This window comes from Seriola aureovittata, chromosome 19 (assembly GCF_021018895.1).
Source record: "Seriola aureovittata isolate HTS-2021-v1 ecotype China chromosome 19, ASM2101889v1, whole genome shotgun sequence".
NCBI classification, from domain to species: domain Eukaryota; kingdom Metazoa; phylum Chordata; class Actinopteri; order Carangiformes; family Carangidae; genus Seriola; species Seriola aureovittata.
Genome location: NC_079382.1, coordinates 17,655,877 through 17,673,768, shown reverse-complemented (window position 1 = coordinate 17,673,768; position 17,892 = coordinate 17,655,877). Strand labels below are relative to the sequence as shown.

Here is a 17,892-nt window from a genome sequence, read left to right as displayed (position 1 = left end):
ACAAGTGGCTGGGTGTTTTATGAATCAGCACATGGGCGGATATGGTCATGTTTCCTTGTTTATCGTTAATGAACCAATAGTGTGTTCACATATCCCTCTTCTTTTAGATATTTGATCAATTATGGAGTGTAAGCTATCTATAGTCATCTCTCTAAGGGTATAAACACTATCCTCAGGGGTTCCTGCTTCAGGTTTGAGGTGACATCATGCACAGAAATCTGTATTGATGAATCCTCCTTTCTCCTTGATCAAGCATCAATAAACATCCTCAGCATAAGACATCCTGGACTCCAGCGCTCTTTCTTCACCACCAACGATAAGAATTTTCCCTAACAGGCAGTGGTTATTTGTTGTGAGTGATTCAGATTGGGCTTCATGATGTGTAAAATGTCTTCTTAGTAGGGGTCAAGTTATTATAACATGTACCAAAAGGTCAAAAGCCGCCTTTGGTCATGGTAGTTCCATAAACTGTGACATGAGTATTTACAGTGTATGTGAACCCGCCACAGTTTACTGAACTGTCGTGACTCAGGCTGGTTCGCTGACTCTGGCAATCTACACAGGAGACAGACTGAAAACAGACTGCACACTGATCTGAACTCTCTGTTAGTCTTTGTTGAAGAGATATTATCTCTGGCTACGAGATGTGAGGCTATGGAAGTCTAGTGAACAGTGTGTGGATTCTACTTTATTCAGCGTGTCCCTGCCAGGAAGCTAACACAAGCTAACAGCTGTCTGCAGGGGAGGGAGCAGACTTTCAGTTTCTGTCCATGGAACCAGCATTTATTTTTTAAAATATGAATATACCTTTGTCAGTGGTGCAGGTTTCTATTATTCTTTCTGTTTTGCAGTAGGCCTAAAAATATACATGTGTCATGTTTTAGTTGATATAATGTGCACTTTACCCTTTTTTTTTTTATATCAAAGCAACCATGGTGCTCACTTGTTGAATGTAGAAATCCGAAGCACTTTAATCAACATTGGTATTTATATGACGTAAATGAATAATCAAGAAGCAAATTGAATCGAACTGAAATAAATTTCAATCTTAGTGAAAGTTGAGAGATTTGTGAGAGAGACATTGAAAAAGACTAATGAATGAAGGGGTGAAGATATTTTTTCTAGTCCCTTGTATTAGCTACGGTCCAAAAATGTTCTATCCTACATTTCCCATAAAACAAATCAATTGCATCTTTTGTAGGACACGAGCTCCATATCCCACACCTCCTGTTATAAATGTCAAGTGTCAAGCCCACAGAGAGATGACCCTGATGACATCACTATGTGTGTCGGTATCATACAACTGTTTTCACAGGCTCCTCAGTGGAGAAGCACAAGTGCTATATATCAAAGCTTTAACATTTACTACAACTTAGTTTTGTGTATTTTTTGTAGTACTTTAATTTCTATTGGTTTTGACTACACTGTGATTGTACTATGATTATAGTTAAATGCTGAGATCCTGGAACACAACAATGTTTTTACTGACAGGAATGCTGGCTCCAAGTATGAAAATAAGACCCAGGTTGTTCTGAACCAGAACGATCCTTTAAGATGAAGCCTAAGAACATTTATGCAATCCATTCATTCTGCATATTCAGACAGAAACAACAAAAACATCTGAGCATATAATCAAATTATTGATTATGTTATCCAGCAGTGTAGTGTCGTACATTTGAACTTTCCCAAACTCATCTCAGCAACAATAGACATAAGATTCAAACTTCTTCATGAGCCCTGATTAAGAGTCTTTGAGTAGGACATGACATCTGTAGCAGCTCCAGAGTTGCTGCCCTGCTTTATCAGATTCTGACCTCAGACCACCATGCTAAAAGGGGTATCAATAATGTATCAGTGACTACTACTACTGCGATCTGCTGCGCCGCTAGCTGGCAGCGTTATACTGTGTGATATGGCTTTCACAGATGTTAGCAGTTAGCTCAGGCTGTCCTGAGAATAATTGAACACAAAATGATGATCATGTTTCCACATGCACGGCCCACCACAGCCTCTGCAGGGCCTGCTGTGTGACAGGGAGGTGGACTCTCTGGTTTGCTGTGGCCCCCATCGGAGCGTGTGGTGACCCTGACATTTGGGATCCACGTGGTATGTGGAAAGAATTACGTCCATCTCATCCATTCTGAAATTTACACACACACACACACACACACACACACACACACACACACACACACACACACACACACACACACACACACACACACACACACACACACACACACACACACACACACACATATTTATTTTCTTATAGGGTAATGAGACAGTAAATGTCCATCCATTGCATTATGAGTAATACTTGGCATCAGGCTAAGTGCAATTATATATTAACTACCCTTTCAAACCCTCTGCAGACATCCTCAGTTTGTGCCATGGGTCAATAAGAAAACATACGTACTGACCCTTTAAGAGCAGATTTTGGCTATTTTCAACTAAATTTCCATGTAGGCTATTAGTTATAAAGAGAGAGACACGTGTCTTTAAGTTCCATAATATTTAACCTTTGTTTAGTTTGTCATAAAAAATAGAACCTACATAACAAGATAGCAGAATGTACACAGTATACAAAATATACACAGAAGAAAGTAAGGTTTATATACGTACAAAAAATAAAGAAATAAAAAAATTAAACAATGAATAGCAAGAAACACATGTTGTGAATAAATCCACACAAATAATTTAGCATAACTACATTACTGTCCAGCTGTAGCATTCTTGTTTAAACAACCTTTACGTAACCAGGTACAATTTCATTGGGATAGCAAATCTCATTTACAAAGGAGACCTGGCCAAGAGGGCAGCTGCACCAAGTTTACCTCTTCCTTCCTTCTGTTCTGTGCAAGGAGAACAGGGAGTACCACAACAGCACAGTCTGTTATTGAGGCTGAGACTGACTGTTAATCAGCACATGTATGAGCCATGGTTAAGTCCGCTGGTGAGGCAGAATAGAAAGGCAGCACAACTTGTTGAGACACAGAGACACGTGGAGTAGACTGATATGTTTGTACTCTAGTCATAATGCTGTAACGTGATCCACCACGGCCTGTCCTGGTCTGGTTTTGTTTCTAAAACCAACATCATCATCACATCAGACAGCTGAAACTTAAATTAGAGATGATAGAAGATACTTTTTTTCAACGATGAATATAAAAAATAGTCCTCATTTTTTCCCCTGCACCCTTCAAACTGCACAGTGGGTGAACTCAGTCTATTTAGTTGCTTAATGAAGTAGCAGTACATGTAATGCCTGTTGTATTTGCACATGTTCACTGCAAACCGTGTGTAGTTTAGAGCTGAATGATTATAGTCAAATTGTTCATCTTAAGGTTGATTAGCAAAGGTTTTCATAATTGATAATATATGAATCATTTCAGTAATTTTTCAAGCACAAAATGCCAAAAAAGCATCTGGTCCCACCTTCTAAAATGTGAGGATTTGCAGCTTTTCCTTTTCTTCTTTAATGCAAAACAAATATCTTTTGGTTCTGAATGTTTTTTTAAACAAAAGAAACGATTTAAAGACCTCAGCTTGGGATCTGGAGAATTGTTTTGAACATTTTTCCCTATTTTCTGACTTTTTATAGGCATTTCATAGTCATTATTAGGCAAAAATGCTAAAAATTTTAGGTTCTCAAATTTGAGAGTTTACTTATTTGCTTTGTCTTTCATTTTAGTAAATTGAAGCTCTTTGAACTTTGGACTGTCATTCTAACAAAACAAGTCATTTGATGTTTTATAGGCCAAGTGGTTAATTAATTAATTGAAAACAAACAAAATGAATCAACAATGAAAATGATCATTAGCTGTTGTGTACACTGGTGACTTCCAGTCACTGTGGGAGAAACTCTCTGATCAGCAGACTGCAGATTTATAAAAGGTCAGTATGAATGTTGTCAAAGTGATTTTAATGAGTTTTAATGAACCAAAGCACAAATTAATGTATAGGCTCGATCAAACGGTTTTAACAGGGTCTTAATTCCCACTTCTTTAGGTTCTCAGGTCAAGAAATGATTTATGGCTCCACACATCAAAAAGCCTAAATCTAAAACAAAAGAGGACTTAGTGTTACACGGCTCTTTTCACTGGGTCACTTAACAGTTCTTTTCTTGTTATGTGATTAAAAATGAAAAAAACAGTATTTTAAATTTTGAAACAGCCCTGATGTACTGCGTTGTTACAAAAAGAACATTACTAATGAAAATGTAAGTGAATATCTCCACAGAGGAAGGACTCAAGTATTTTATAATAGCAGGCGGATCAGTTGAAGTGCTGACTGTGCCTGGAGACTCTATTTTTCTCAGAGGCAGCCTCCCCGGATCAAAGGCATACTCGTCCAATCTGGGCAGTGATACAGTGATTTTCTCCAGCTCCCATTATGTAACAACACCTTAGAATGCTTAAGGGAATTTCACCCAGTTTTGAGCCACAGCATCTTCTACTTAGATGGGAATCTTTTCCATACCATTTTAATCCTAATTGACAGAACCAGGCCAAGGTGGATTTGGACATCCTTAAGAACAGATATTACAATCATGGAAGAGATATCAAGGCGAAAGAATGTGAGATTTATCCAATATTTTTATGATACCCAGACATGAAAATTGTAGTTTCACCTTAATATCGGCCTTGAGAATGTACAATTTGAGGACCTCATCCTGCTTTTTAATGTCATTGCAGTTCTGGTAGCAAATATCTGGGGCAAAGCTGCTCGGGTAAATCAGCAGTGGTATGCACTGACGAAGCACTCACCCCTCAGACACAATAATAACCTCAGAGCAATTAGGCTGCATCTGATAGTGAGAAAGTACGTCTTATCAGCCTCTAAGTACGCTGCACTCTGGCAATGATCAAGGAAGAGTGCTTCCGTCTCGGCTAAATAGCAGAAGTAGTTGGCTACACAACTCAGCTGTGGCCTATGGAAAAAATGCATGGAAGCCAGACTCCTCCAATGAGCATCTAAGATAACAGGTCACCTATATGACCCCGTTTTCTTGCTGCTGACCTGAAGATTGTTGGTATAAGACTGTGATTGACAGGTTGCAACTCAATGCAAAAATCAACATAGACGCACATGTGTTTGCTGGTGAAATTTTTGCAGAGGATGTTGACATGCCATTATTGAAATCAGCTAAAATGAAAGCTGTGGTCCCTACATTATATATGCCATTCAGTGCTTTAATTGCACAGAATACAGAGAAAACATAAAAGGCTCACTCCTTCCATGTATCAATTCATATTCACAAGGTTGTTTTATTTTTCTAACTTAAGGCATCAGAATAATTTGAAAAGATTTTATCATCACACAAAACTCCTCCACAGACTGGCTCCAATTCCAACGTGCAGCAAATGTTCACCTCACTTTGTTCATTCAAATTAGACCGCTGGACCTGCCACAAACTGTGAATGTTCTGATTGAAGCTGTAAGCTCGCAACTAACTAGCAATGTAAGCACCAGCAATGTTGTTTTTTATCACAGCACAGACTCTGACTCAGAAATTAACAAAAACTCCTGATCTTTCCTTTTCATGTTCTTCTGGTCACTGAACATTCATAAAATCTGGTCAATACAGCCCAAGCAATTGTCAGCTCCCGACTCGTCTGCCTCCACCCAACATTCCTGCTTCCTTCAGAAGGAGATAAGCCTCTCTCGTCTGTCCGCCCTAACAGGATGTGAATGTGTGAAACTTGCTTATAACAAAGCATCCACAACAACTGTAAAACATCTGTTTTTTTCTAATCACAAAAATACCACCAAAGGGGTCGTTAAGGGCTGCATCGGATGTGAATTACTTAACCATTACATTTGAACAATGCAGTCCAATTGCATTACATCTTACCCAAAAAAAAAAAAAAAAAAATGTCTGTACAAATCATTCCTTAGACTGGAAATGGAGCCTCTTCAGATGCAGAATGAGGCTGCAGGAAGACACTGTGTCTTTTCTTCCTCTCTTCCACATCACGATTGATTTCACTGCTTGTGCCAACGCACTGGAGATGCACTTTGCAGACTACAGTGCTTTAGTGTTCCCCTCCAAAAGACAGACGTTTGACTAGAAATGACCTGGTGTGGTTGACAAACAATTTTCTAACCTGGCAAATAACACAGAGAAATCCGCTCTCATCCACTTTACAGTGGTCGGTGTGAGAGCTAAGGGGAAAAGGAAGAAGAAACCCAGACACCCAGCAGAGGACCGGCCAGATTATAAATCATTTAATTGTAACCAGAAAGGACACGGCCCTTCTTCAACAGCACCGGTGCTTTTCCACTGCAGCTTCAGTTAGTTCCACTTCAAAACAGTACAGATGATGGAGGAGAGCTGCGTCAAAATGAAGAGTCTTCATGGAAAATTTTAGGGAAATGTCAAGATTTCACTTAGATTTCCATGAACCGTGACATCCCAGATTATACACTGTCTACACCTCATGTTTCCTCTGGATTTGTGGGCACGTGGTTTGAAAAGTGACATGTTAAAAGAATAAAAGCTCCAGAATATTCTCAATCATATTTAGCTTTCACTGAAAAGTTCTGGCTTCATCGGCGAAACTCTCGATCATAGTTTTGTTTGTTTATTGGCTCGAGCAGTGGGAAAGCTTTGAGGACTGTTAACTGGAAGTCGGTGTGTGAATTCCAGTGCATTTTACTTTGGCGAGAGGTGACAATCCAGATGAAGTCAAACCCAAGCAAAACCTATCCGTGCACGGCTCCAGACAGCAGCTTGGAGAGAGGCAGCGGCTCAGGGAGAGGCTCGATGGCTGTGATGACAGTGAGTCAGAGGGACAAAGACAGAGCCAGACAGTCTGAGCATCGCCACAGGGGCATGACGCTTTTCATCTGCTGGACATCCTCGGCTGTTCCCAAGAGTATCAGTCTCACAGGGGGATGAGGCAGAAATTCAAGCATTCACAAAAAACAGATAGCCCCTCCAATGATTCAGAAAAGGTAAGAAAATCTCAAAAAACACAAACACTGGAGATGGATTGATGTAAAAGGGTGCACCACATAATATTTAGAAGGCTTTCTGGACAGTGCTAAGATTAACAGGTGTTGGTGTGCTTTTGCCTTTTTTTTTTACTGTCCATCATAAAATAAAGCTGCATGACGTGTGCACGTTTGATTGAGGCTCAAAGCAAAACAGGGAGGTGAATCATGACGTGTGTGTTTCAGCTCCTTTGTTTGTTAACAGAGGATTCTCACTTCGTGTGAATCCCGACGCAGATAAGCCAATCTGAAATGCGCCAATTGAAATTTTTGTACGGGTCAAAGAAAAACAAGATGTTACGCAACAGTATTTTCCATCTCTTGTTGGCATGCTTTCAACGCTGCTCATTCGTGGACCTCCGCAGTGAGATGCTGGAAACGTCTGAGGATTGCCAAGGACATTCTAGTGATAAAAGTGAACCAGGCCGGAACGGCTTCTTTAACTTCTAAGAATCGCAGACCTGACGTAGAATCAATCAATCTTTATATGACATGACTGTATAACCATCAGCTGAGAGGGAAGAAATTGTCTTAAGATTTTTTTTCTTTCATCCGCGAAGTGAACTACTGTAGCGAAACACATACAGATTTCAGTGTTTACAACCGAATATAACGGCAGAGAGAACGTTACTGCCGCTGAGGGAAACTCCTCACAGTTTGAATCCTATCCAGGAGAGGGAGGTTGTTTACTTCAGTCAGCATCATCTCTATAGGAGGCATATTCCTCTAATTTAATCTAGACTGATAAACCATTGCAAGTGGCGAAGGGATGATAATTGATATAACTGTACATCCTAATAAGACAATGTGTACCATAAATCCATTTTTTCTAGAGCTCCTTCAACCTCCCAACGCCTGAGAGGTGTCTGTAGTGTTTGACAGACATGAGACTATTTGATTCCTGCTACGTTGCTCACAACTCAGTTTACACAAAAAAAAAAACACAAACACAGCTGAATCTATAAGATACAGGTGTAAAATAACACAAGACTGCGCTCCAGCACGGCAACATGACCACAAACCTGCATCCACTTGTTGCTAACATGCCAGATTAATTTGCCAACTTGTACAAAGATAACAAACAGGGTTTCCCGCATTTACAGTTGAAGAGTGCAGCGTCGCCTGAAATAAAGAACACCCCGCTAACATCTGGAGAAACTGTTAGAAAAAAGAAACAACACCCCACAGCAACACCTATAGTAACTCACAAGATGACATTTCAGAATGCCTCCAGTTCGGTACAAAAATGAACGAATAATCAATCAACTACTGTAAAGTGATAATGCGCCAAAAAGTTGATATTATGTCAGTGTTGTGTTTACAGCTTCTTCTGCTGAGTCGCCAAAAAAGTCATTGTACATTTGTTTTGTAAGAGCAAAATGTTGCAACGTTACAACAAAAAAAGCCTCATAGTTTTTACATGTACACTGATTTTCTTGGAGAAACCATGATAAAACATCCTTTTGCAGTCTACACCGTAGCTTACAAGTAAAGGGTAAAAGTCTTGCTCTTAATACAGAAAGAGTACAGCTCTCTCGCTGCCCTTTGCAGGCACTCCTGTATTGTAGAAAGTTGCTAAGTAACATTAGCAATGACACAAATGGCTGACTGAGTTTTCCTGTGGATGCTTATTTGTACAGTGTGTTCAATAACAGGCAAGATGTGATGCCCTGAGCGATAAACAGCGTGCAAAGAGATGGTGTTAGAGATAATCTCACAGCTGCTTCACCCCTCATTATAGCCTTTTATCTCACAGATGCAGGGGGAGATATTAAATCTGAGAAATATGTCAGCCCTGGAGGCATAGATGCTTCTATAAGTCTTCTCTCCAACGAGGAACATCATAATGTGACAAGCTTCACAAACGCCCAAATCAAGAGGAAATCCAGGACAGGCAAAGACAGAGAAAGTCTGCTAATGATTTTTTGGGTGAGAACTCCTCTGAGGACGAGTTTGTTATGGTGCACTTCATCTGAGAGAGAGAGAGCAAAGCTGTGGATGGACGTGATCTGACAAGTCTGAGTCTCTGTCCTCTCACTGACTGAGCACAGACGAGGATCTGTCAGAGACGGAGGCGGATTTATCTTCCTGACTAATGATTTTCTTTTGTTGCTACTTGTCAATGCTTTGTTGCAATGTTTTGATTAGTTCAGAGCATTACGACATAATAATGTGCTGACAGCTAAGATGACTCTTAAAATAAAATAAAAATGTTTTGCTGCATTTTGGATACCAGCCTACCACAGTGACACAGCTTTGAGGAATTTAAACGCGAATCACACCTACAGCTGTTTTGATGTGGTGTGACTCCTAATGGAAAGGTTAAAACATTTTGTCCAAGCATTTTCGCACTGTGTTATGTCAGGGTCACAGCATGGCTGTGCCTGGAAATCTGGCACCAGTTCCTAAATCAAACCCAGTGGGCCTCTCCACTGGGTTTATGTTATATTTTTGCAGTTTTTACCTGTATCCATGGAGATACAGACATTTGAAAGGCTGCAGAGGAGTCTCTAAAGTAGAAAGTTTCAGAAACGTTGATTGGGGATTGGTTTAAGGATTGTAGTCAAGTGACTTGCCTTCCACACTGATCAACAGTATACGTACACCGTGTCCCAAATCACAGTGGAAAAATGACAAAAAACTGTCAAAGGAGGTGATTTACATAAGAATTAAAATTGTGTTTAGTGGTGAAACAGGAAAAATATTTTGATGTATTTTTAAAGTTTAACAAGCAGTAGCTTTCAAAATTTGCCGTTTAATAACTAGTTTTGTATTAGCTCACACAGACAATACTAGGAGTCCTTTACATGCTTTGTAATTTCTCATATATCCATACTCAGTTGATTGTAGTATGGCTAACTGTCTGGACTTTTCAAAACCTTAGCCGGGGGAACATGTGGGGATTTTGGAGCACAGTTTGGCTCTAGAACACGATCAGGGAGTGTATCTTTGATATCTTGGACTGCTGGTATCGGCTGCTGGTGGATTTGCTGCTGTGTTTACAAGTTTTCTTGACAGAGTTCAGCAATTCGGATGCGTGGTTGGAGATATTGGAGCCTGTAAAAGAAATACAGCATATTGTGAATGGGATTTTCCCCTTTGGTAAATTGTACTTACATAACACTAAATGACAGAAAAGAATTATCAGAGCACTTGAGCAAACGTGTTAGTTACGTAAAATATCCACTGTTGCAGAATACCTCAACCGAGAATAAATAGCTGCAGCAAGCAGCTTTGTGTACTTGTTTATTTTAACCAACTTTTCAATGAGTAATTATTTGGTCCATTACATTTCTTTCGAAATGGTAAATGGGTAACCAGTAATGTTAATATTTGTGCCACAAACTCACTCTTCTTGAACACACACACAGCATTGATAAGGTGCTGGCAGTCCTTTTCCTTTCAATACACAGTCAAAACACTGTTGTGTCTGGTGTGTGTGTCTCTGGAGTGAGGCAGGAATGCAGTCGTGGGCTATTTTGGGTTTTTAAAGGAGCGCAGGGGTTTTGTGAGGTCTGACCCTGAGAAAATCTGACGTAACACTTCGTCAATATTTGGAGGCCCACTCTTCTTCTGAGTGGCTGCCCCCACAGTGCTCCATCACACACATAAACACACTGCACACGCATACAGAAAGCACGCAACACACACAAAACAGGAGCGCACATTTTATGACTGTACTCAGTGAATACCATTACTTCCTAATCTAAACAATAAACAGTATTTTCCCACAGAAACAAAGTTAAATTGTGGCAAAAAAGGGGAGTTTATAAGAGCAAATTAGCCAAAAAACTTTCCCACAGATGAAAAAAAATAAATGTATGTTACTCACGTAGTTGTATGTGTGCAGACTGACACAGGGCAAACTGTGCTAACAAGCCCTCATTCATCCCAACTTTACAGCCTGGCTGTTCCTTGTATCATGTCACTCTTTGGCTCAAACCTTTGTTTCATTAAAACATCCAGTGTAGTTATACTATCAAATGTTCTACAATAAACCCAGACAGTCATTGGAAAATGATCACTAATGAGCTACCATGGGACAGCAGAGGGTGTGGACCACCCAGCATCTCATTACCTTGGCACCTGCCAGTGCGCTGTCATAAGCTGCTCTACACTCATCAGTCTTAAAATATAAAGAGAGAAAAGAAAAACTGGCACCCTATAATGATGTATGACTTAGGTTTTGCTTTTGTGCCTGCCTGGGGGAAGTCAGTTGATTTACATCAGAAAAGCCACAATAATGTGGTGCAGTTGTAGAATTCATGATAATTGGATTTCGGTTTCGAGACAACAAATACTGACCTTTGGCCCTCTTAAAGTTCAAGTTATGAAGGGAGAGGTCTGAGCGGCCAATCAAACGAATCTGGCTTCAAAGTGTCATCGCCGTTCAAAACAGGATGAGACTCAAGGGCTGAAGTTGTTAAGTAAACACTTGAACAACACTTCCAAACCTGCACATCTTCAAAACATTTAAAAAAAAAAAAAAACATGTGTACACCTGTTTAATCAGTTATTTTTATTAGGTATGGTCACTGCAGGCGCTTGTTGCCTTCTTGAAACTCTGCACCCCAGCTGTGCTTTGAATCTGGTGCATTTGAGGCCACTCCAAGTTGTCAAAATTTTCCATTTCATTGTCACATGATGATTACAGTGCCATTGAATTTGTAAAAAAAAAAAGGAAAAAAAGTAGATTATGTATTTTATGCTGCTAAAGTTGCTATCTGCAGACACAAGAGACCTGATTTCATTCTCTCAAGTGCAAGTCTGATTTTTATTGCAATGTCTTTATCTCTTCACATTATTTATTTCATGCATATGTAATTGGTGCCATTTATGTTTTAGGTTTTATGTATAGTCGATGCTGATGATGTATATAGTATTCTAGTTTTTAGCCTCACTAGTGAGGCGGCACTGGGGATGGCGATACCAGTCGGTCTACCAGTTTGGTTTAGATTAGTATTTCAAATACTGTTGGATGGATTGCCAAGAAATTTGGTACAGATATTCATGGTCTCCAGATGATGAATCAACTTTCAACTTTGGAGGTCCCCTGACTTTTCCTCTTGCACGACCAGTATGTCAGAGTTTTCATTTACACTGTGAAATAGCTCAACATCTAATTGATGAATTGGAAAAATCCAGAAATGCTCCCCGGACGATGAATCCTACAGACCTTTCTTCTGGGCTCCACCATGAGGCTCACATTTGTGGTTTTGAGTGGAAATATGTGAGTACTGGCTGTATTTTCATGGAATTTGGTAAACACATTATTATATCTGTCAAATAACTGCTGATCAATACATGAGCTGATTCTGGTCTGTCTCACTGTCTTACAGTGATTTCACACCTCTACGGTACCGGAGAAACATCGGCTTCAAGGTCCGATGATCTGGTCTGAGACAATAAACAATGTTCATGATACTAGCCATCAAAACCTGCTTTAATATTGTGTCATGTTGATAATCACTTCCCTAATTCCAAGCTATAATCCACTGTCTTTACCTATAGGTCAGGTTACGATAGGTTTTCAGGTGGGTAGTGGTAAGTCTAGTTAAAAGTTACTTACTGTAACTACATATACCACGTATCTCCTCTAATACTGCTGCTTCTGTGTGGAATCAATAAGGATATTATTATTTGAAATGGTTATTTCCACACAAAGCTCTTGGAACAGATAGTAAATTTCTCAGCACTATTTTCTTCTGAGGAGGATGTTTTATAACCATATTATCGGTTTCACAACAGGCAGAATTGTCCAGATTTTTTTCCTTTTTTTTTGGTTACTCCTCATTATCTAGCTGATGCTAATAAGCTAGCGTGTAAGTTGGTGCCAAACTTGAGTTGTATAACTCACAATAAGTTCTTACACTCTGCTAGTAAAACAGCTGCACTTTGAATCTGAACAAAAAAGCGCAGTACCAGATCACAGTCTTGTATAACACATATTAAAAAACAAGATTGACTTTAAAGACATGAAGGTTGAATCCTCGGATTGTCCTTTGGTTTGCTTTAGACTTGCTTCTGGTTTGATTGAGCCACCGAGGCTGCTAGATGGTGAATGAATTAGCCTTTTGGCTCTTCTGGAGGTTTAATAATGACCTCACTGCTCTCAGCTTTCTGGGTCCAGATCACACAGTCACTGAAACCCAAGTGGCTTATCACAGCAGGCCATAGAAAACACAGCAATTAGGCAATAAAGCAATTTAAATCAGTTTTTAAATCTACTAATTGCAGTGCATGTAATCATATGCATGTGGATATGCAAATTCCTTGCTGTTTTATTGGAATATTTTAGTAATCCTTTAAAGTCCGTCTCTGCGGGAAAATGTAATTGTGTAACATCTTGGCATACAAGAAAGGAAAAAACTGTGCAGATGAGCAGCAGATCTGAGTTTATCTAATCTCAAATGCTTGAAAAACACACTGATATACAAATATTTGGACAGCTGTCTGTCGGCCGAAGAAACTCCAGGAGTCACTTCTCACAACAACACAAAAATTAACTGACCAGTTCACTCAATTACTGAAAGCTCCAACAGCTAAAACAAACTTTCCATCCACCTCTGCTGCATAGAAATATAAATCACATCAGGGCGAAGCCAGCCTCGACTCGGTCGGACTGGGACGGTGTACAATGTGACTTGTGTGAAAGCCAGTGGTGTGAAACACCAAGCATAAGTGAAAGTCACAGGGGTATGCCAACAATGCAAATACAAACATGGGTAATGTTACCTAAAGTGGCTTACAAGCACTCTCTCACTGCTCCGAGGTTGTGAAATTATATTCCTGAAGACTAGATGGTCTGTTAAAGTATGACTGGTAGAATTTCAGCAAGTATTGTAGATATTGTACATGATAGAACAGTTCTCTCACCAGAGCGTGTGCCAAGCGCTGAGCTGTCTTGGTGGCTTAAAAAGTAACTCCGCTGGCATTTAATAGATGACTGTTTCACATTTAAGTGCAATACACACTGTGGTCATTTGATACTGAAAGTGTCACACAGTTTAATGTGTTGTAAGTGATGGAGGACAAAATCTACAGCCCTTGTTCTGTGAAAAAGTTTATCCCATCTCTCTGAGTTAGACGAATCAAGTCAATATATTTCAAAGTTACAGTTTTTTTTTTTGTATAAAATTCCCTGGACACTGTTTCCCTGATGAGCTGCAGTAGTGTTATTATACTAAACAGACTTTGTAAGCTATCCACTTGATTTGTCTCAACTCTTTCAACTCAAGTCCCATATTAGGTAAAATACATTAAATACTGTGGACTGTGGATTGTGTGGCCCATCACATGCGCTGGAAGCACATTAAGAAGGAATTTTTTATTGGCCAGTATTCAAAAAGAGGAATGATTATGTGCAATGGTTAATCAATGTCAATCCATGGAGCAAATATGATCAAACTACCAGGTACACAAGCCAAAAAAGTTTTCCTCTATCCGTGTTTGCTTCTGTGTTCTGTGGCGCTCTGCGCATGTGTGCATTAGTGTTTCTCCCCATAGAGAAGTGTAATATATGACATATATGTCCCTATAACAAGAGTGATGTTGCTATATATGTCAGCTATCAGGGGATATATCATCACATATATACATAGAAGATATAAGTATATAACATGTGAAATAACCAAAGTACAATATCTATATGATAACTTTTTATATGGCCTGACATGTTGTGATCATATACGTATGTTAACATATATATTTCATTTATTAAAGTTTAGTTTATTAAAACAACATACATATAAAAATTCTACATGTTTATATGTTTTTTAATCTATTTATTTTTATTTTAATGTCCATTCTAGGACAGTGGTCTATATAATATAAACATATGTCTACACTATAATCATACATACATAAACATAATCATTTTTACATATGTTTTATTTTATACGTACATATATTTCATATATAGAAATTCAATACATGTACATATATTACATGTGTGTATGGGTCCAACTTGCCCCACCCACACATTCCTGCACGATGCCACACAAATAAAAATTGATTTCTAAACTGAGAAAGTTTTACAAATATAAAACCTCCACGAGGTAAATATTTCAGAATACAAAGAGTAATAGCTGGGCTTGTTTACAGTTCAATGTATCATGTCAACAGTTTTGATTTTGGGCTGCGGGGGATTATTTTTATTTTTCACAAGGCTGTATGTACCTTTCTTAATACATCCAGGGTGTCAACACTGGAAAAATAATACAGTGGCGTGTCCTACTGAGTGGATGCACATTGAGCATCAGATGCTGTGGATATGTGTTGCCCCTTGGTGTAAGCTGGAGAAAAAATATTATTAAGTACCGAAGAGGTTACACATGTCCCGTTTTCCACTTATACAAGATTGAAACAACATGGAAAACTATATCAGTCTCATGTTAGCATCAATCAAATAATTAGTTTTGTGGCCAAGTGGGAGCAGAAGACCCTGATGTGCGTAGTTTAATGTGTTGGTAGAAACATAAACATTCTTTGCAGTTGTGTTTCCAGTCACGCACCTGACAAAAGTCTCTCACTCTTTTTCACCTGGTTTCATCTCGTCTGCTGCTTGTCTTGCTGCCTGCTGCTACTTCAAATGAGGTTAATGAGTTCAGTGAGAGTTTTTAACACCACAGAGATGTCTCACCCAACTGTGGAGCATTTTAGCTACTTTTAGCCACTGGGTGTTAAAATCTCTCACTGAACTCATTAACCTCATTTCAAGCAGTAGTAGCAGCAGCATTATCAATGTAAGCAGCCCCCAAATATTAAAAACATAATTTTACATAAAAATACTTAGTCATTGCTTCGTTGTTTTAAAAAAAAAAAAGATTATGTAAGTGTTACAGCAGAGCAAAGCAGACAGACGGTGGACTTGAGGAAATGTTTGTCTGGGGCCTGTGAGGAGACATCGTCTCCCCACCCTCAGGTTGTCCAGTACCTGATGTTCCCTCCAGCATCTGCTCCCCATTCCCAGGACCCCAGAGCACAGGGCCTCTCAGTGGGAGGGAAAGACACATTATATGTGAGCCTGTCTCCGAGCAAGAAAGAGCTTTACTGAGATCTAACTTTGAAAAGGGCAGAAAACAGAGCGAGGGGAAGCTCGGAAGATTTATGGTGATCATTGATGTTGGTCCTGCAGCAGATTGAAGCAGATGACATTCTGCCCAAAGGAAAAAGATTTGAAAGCTTCTAGTTTGAAGGTGGCTTTGTGCCAGACTAAGGATAAATCATGAAGGAAAAGCAGAATTTACCTGGAAGTAGATTGCAGTATTGCCCTTATGCTTGACATTAGAATGTATTTTGTATATTTCTGTGCTGCTACAAAACAGTGAAAAAATAAGAAAAAATAAGGATAAGAAAAGTCTGATAAATATTTGATATACTGTTAATGTAATAATTTGTTATAACAGATGGATAAACTGTATCTTACCAAAAAACAAATAGTAGAAACAGTAGAAACAAGGCTTGACAGTACATAAACAATATTAGCTCATCGTCTTGCACGTTGCCTTTTTTCCCATGTGACACTCCTTTTACTGTACTAACACACACACACACACACACACACACACACACACACACACAGCCATTGTTTTGCTAGTAGCTCCAGGTGTTAGCCATCACCATCAGCTGACTTCTGTTTATACCTGCAGTTAATTCTTCTCATGGGCTGCTTGCCCTGCACATGCACCAGAGACTGCTGGGATACAACCTGGGAAGTGCTGTGGTGATAGGCTCATTATGTCCTCTTGAAAAACAGTATGAAATTTGTTGAATTGATAAAAAAAATTCTATATATTGAATTCATAATCCACAAAGTGTCACAAGAAACATTGTAATGTTTCTTTACGGTATATTTACACAATTTATTGTATGTGCATACGGCTGATCTGAAATCAGGACCGATTGCGAGTCTGAAAAACAACAACACACAACTTGCTTCATTAGCTCACAACTGCAGGTCATGCAGTCACAAAGCCCATGGACACCGAGCCATGTCAATATCTCCAAGTATCTTGTTTGTGCTGGATATGTTGCAGGAGAGGCAACTCATTATCGATCAAAGATTTTACTGAAAACACATCATGATGAGATAATCACAGAAAGCCACGCTACAAAGTGCACTCAGTGGCTCCATTTGAGAAATTACTTTGGTGCTCTGTGGAGATGGAAACCACACACACACACGCACGCACGCACGCACGCACGCACGCACGCACGCACGCACGCAGCCCGTGTAGACAGGATATGTGGAACCTCCACAGCTCTCAATGAATCCAGTGTGTTCCTAAAGCTAATTGAGCCGGCATCTGGTTCATCTCAGGAGTGTGTCCACCAACACGATCCGTTCCTGGTTATGTAATATTTACACACTGTGATAGATTGCATAACAATCACCTTCTCACCAACGATGACTGGACGTAGTTTCTTTGACTAAATAGTTTGTTTATTGCCCGGGTTACTTTATGCATGCATACAGTAGCGCGTGGACACTCTATACTTCTGTTTTAATCAGCTGATTTATGCAGTGCTGTAAACCCTTTGAATTACTGGCAGAGGATTAAACGAAACATGCTGCATTTAATGGATGAGCTTGTTAAATTGTTGCACTTGGCAATGGATCACTCCCTATAGATGTTGAACAAATTAATCTCTCTGATTGAGAGGCTTTTAAACTATGGGCCCTGTTTATATTATGAGTGGATGTATAAGTTGATCCTCTGACATCAGGATTCAGGCAATTTGGTGCTCGGTTTGGAAATGACTTGCAGCTTGTCCACAGATATGGAAGACGGGATTTAATTCTGTATAAGACGGCACACCTGCCACTTTAAAATCAAAACAGGCCAAAAGTTATGCAAGTTGTAGGTTTTGGTTGAAGCTACAGCTCAGGGA

General features: G+C 39.4%; 1 long non-coding RNA gene across 1 annotated transcript in view; it reads right to left on the bottom strand.

The window, feature by feature from the left end:
* Positions 1 to 1,120: 1,120 nt before the first annotated feature.
* The window catches only part of LOC130187760 (uncharacterized), a 104,453-nt gene continuing 87,681 nt past the window's right edge, over positions 1,121 to 17,892 (bottom strand). The window contains exon 4 of the long non-coding RNA XR_008830497.1: positions 1,121 to 2,140. This is a non-coding gene — a long non-coding RNA (uncharacterized LOC130187760). The remainder of the gene's footprint in view (positions 2,141 to 17,892) is intronic.